This window comes from Pteropus medius, unplaced genomic scaffold (assembly GCF_902729225.1).
Source record: "Pteropus medius unplaced genomic scaffold, Ma_sr-lr_union100, whole genome shotgun sequence".
NCBI lineage: Eukaryota > Metazoa > Chordata > Mammalia > Chiroptera > Pteropodidae > Pteropus > Pteropus medius.
The window spans coordinates 5,468,155-5,472,165 of record NW_024342257.1 but is presented as its reverse complement, the minus strand read 5'-3'; positions in this window follow the sequence as shown (position 1 = coordinate 5,472,165).

Below are 4,011 nucleotides of genomic sequence, written 5' to 3'. Positions count from 1 at the left end.
GGGGTGGGGTCTCAGAGAGACAATGACAGTCAGATCAATTCAGCCTCATTCTTGCTGCAAATATGGTAAATGTTGTGAGTTCCTGCAGAAGACCCAACTCACAGCAAGACCAGCTGCTTTCTGGGACTAACCCACAGGTCTCCGATATCTGCCCAAGTTCGTGTTGACAGCAGTGATCTGCCTGACCCTATCGAAATGTGGTTACGGCAGCTGTCTACTGTTGCTGGGATTAGAAACACTGCTCTCAGACCAGAGGTTCCTAATGGCCCTGTAGGAGGGGTGTGCACAGTCAAGCTGGTGCGGTCAGTAGATTGCCCATTAGAGGGGCCGGACTAAGCCACAATGGTGGCTGCCTTTCCACCCCTCGTTCAGATGCCAGGCAATGGAGACCTTTTCAGAATGAATCCCGCAGGAGCCTCTGACCCACCGCTGGCATCCCAGGTGAGTGTCCGCAGGTCAGAAAGCCTTTGCATGGGTCCTTCAAAAGGACATCTAGGGGTTCAGTTGCCTTCTGTCTCACCCAGATGGCCGGAATCCCCTCCAGTTTCTACAGTCAGAATTATTGTAATCTCCTCTTTCTTGGGCTGGAGAGCCCCCAGATGAGGCCAGGACACCCCTGTCCTTCAGGGGAGCCTCTGCAGCCTTGCTCTCCCTCCTGGTGATCATCCACGGGTGTGGGTCCAGCTCAATTTGTGACTTTGCCCCTCCTATCAGCTTCGATGTGGCTCCTTTATACTATCAGATTTAGGTGTTTTGATCAGTTGGACTTCAGGTGATTCTCCACATTGGTTATTTTATAGTTTGGTTGTAATTTCACTGCGGTCCTGGGAGGAGACAAACTCTGCTTTTACTTAATCCATCTTCCTCTTCTGTCTCCATATAATTCTGAACTTAATGAAAATGTTTCAAAAACAAAGATACAATAAAACTTTTCCAGACATACAATGGCTGAAATAATTCATCACACCTTACTCAGATTCACATTACATGAAATGTTAAATCAAGCCCTTTAAGCAAAAGGAAAATGTTACCAGATACAAGGAAAATGTTACTGGATACAAGGAATCAAGACCAGCAAAAACGCTAAATATATGGGAAAAATAAAAATATATAAAATAGTATTAATGTATTTGATTTCTTTTAATTATTTTTTTCTTTAAATTGTCAAATCTCCTGAAATAGTGAATTTTTAAAATTAATTAATTTTGAGGGAGTGGCATTGATTAACAAAATCCAATAGCTTTCAAGTATACAATTCAACAGAAACATATATATATATATATATATATATATATATATATATATATATATATATATATATATATTTATATATTGCATTGTGTGTTCACTGCCCATAGCTAGATTTTTTTTTGTCACCACATATTGACCCCTTATATCCCTATTTACTGCCTACATTTCCCCCTTCCCTCCTACCCTCTGGTAACCACTAGTCTATTGTCCATGTCCATGAGTCTCTGTTTGTCCTGTTCATTTCTCGATTTCAGGTTTATATCCCACATATAAGTGATATCGTGTGCTTTTCAACTTTTTCTGTCTGGGTTATTTCGCTTAGCGTGAATATCTTGAAGTCCATCCATGTTGTCGAAAATGGCAAGAACAGTTCTTTTACCTCCTTGGTTAAATTTATTCCTAAGTATTTTATTTATTTATTTATTTTTTTAATTTGAGACAACTATAAATGTGATTTTCTTAATTTCTCTTTCCGATTGTTCATTAGTGGTGTATAAAAATGCAACCTATATCTGAATGTTAATTTTGTATCCTGATAGTTTACTGAATTTATTTATCAGCTCTAATCGTGTTTTGGTGGAGTCATTAGGGTTCTCTATATATAGAATCACGTCATCTGTGAATGATAACCGTTTTATTTTTTTCCTTTCCAATTGGATTACTTTTATTTCTTTTTCTTGTCTGATTACTATGTCTAGGAATTCCAATACTCTGCTGAATAAAAGTGGTGGAAGTGGACATCTTTGTCTTTCTCTTGATCTTAAGAAAAACACTTTTAGCTTTTCCCTGTTGAGTATGATGTTAGCTGTGAGTTTGTCATATATGGCTTTTATTATATTGAGAGATGTTTCCTCTGTTCCCACTTTGCTTAGAGCCTTTATCATAAATGAAAGCTGGATTTTGTCACTTTTCTGCATCTGTAGATATGATCTTACTAATTATTTTATTAAATTTATCAGAGTGATATTACTTAAAAATATATAGGTTTCAAGTATACAATTTGATAATAATCATCTGCATATTGCATTGTATGTTCAGCAACCAAAGTCAAATCTCTTGCCATTTGCAACAATATAGATGGATCTTGAGATTACCATGCTAAGCAAAATATGTCAGGCAGAAAAAGATGATCTTATGACTTTTATCTTTCATTTTGTTTATATGATGTATCATGTTAATTGAATTGTGGACATCGAACTAACCTTGCATCTCAGCAAAAAATCCCACTTGATCATGGTGTATGATCTTTTTAATGTCTTGCTGAATTTGGTTTGCTAATATTTTGTTGAATATTTTTGCATCTATGTTCATCAGGATTATTAGCCTATAATTTTTTTTTTTTGTAATGTCTTTGTCTGGTTTTGAAATCAGGGTAATGATGGCCTCGTAAAATGAACTTGGGAGCCTTTTCTCCTCTTGCAATTTTTGGACTAGTTTGACAAGGGTGGATGTTATTTTTTCCTTCAAGGTTTGGTAGAATTGACATGTGAAGTCACCTGGTCCAGGACTTTCGTTTTCTGGGAGTTTTTTCATTACCGATTTGTATTTATTAGGAGTAATTAGTTTGTTCAGATTTTCTATTTCTTAAGGTTTCTTATAAGGACACACAATTATCATTTATTTATTTATATTTAAAATTTATTTATTTTTTATGATGACTTTGTTAACCAAAATTCGTACAGCTGTACATTTTAACAGTAAGGCATGTATATGTTTACACAGTGTGTTCACCTCCAATAGTTAGATTTATTTCTGTCACCACATATTTGAACCCCTTTATCCCATCAACCTCCTCCTCCCCACAACTCCTACCCTCTGGTAACCACTAGTCTATAGTCCATGTCCATGAATCTCTGTTTGTTTGTTCTTTTTGTCTGTTGCTTTTAGGTTTATATCCCACATATACATGATGTCATGTGGTTTTCAAATTGTTCTGTCTGTCTTATTTTGCTTAGCATGTTTATCTCACGACCTATCTATGTTGTCATAAGTGGCAGTATTTCATCTCTTCTGATGGCTGAGTAATATTCCATTGTATATATGTACCACTGCTTCTTTAGCCAGTCATCCATTGTAGGATACTTTAGTTGCTTTCATGTCCTGCCACCATGGAAAATGCTGCTATGAACACTGGGGTACATATATCTTTTTGGATAAATGTTTTCAAGTTTTTTTGGGTAGAGGGATTTGCTGAATCATATGGAAGATCAATTATTAGTTTTTTTGAGAAACCTCCATACTATTTTAAATATTGGTTGTACCAATTCGCAGTCTCACCAATAGTGTATGAGTATCCCTTTTTTCCACATCCTCTCCAACTCTCGTTACTACTAGTCCTGTTGATAATAACCATTCTAACAGGTGTGAGATGGTATCTCATTGTGGTTTTGATTTGCGTTTTCCTAATAGCTAGTGAAGTTGAACATCTTTTCATATGTCTGTTGGCTATGTTTTATGTCTCCTTAGGAGAAGTGTTTGTTCAGGTCTTTTACCCATTTTTTAGTTGGATTGTTTGTTTTTGTTGTTGAGTCGTACGAGTTTTTTTTATATATTTGGGATATTAGGCCCTTATTGGAGGCATTGTTTGTAAACATATTCTCCGATTCAGATGCTGCCTCTTTGACTTGTTGACAATTTCTTTTAGTTTGATGTAGTTCCATTTATTTATTTTTGCTTTTACTTCCCTTACTCTTGAGGTCAAATTCATAAACTCTTTTTTAAGTCCAAGGTCCATGGGTTTAGTTCCTATGTTTTCTTCTT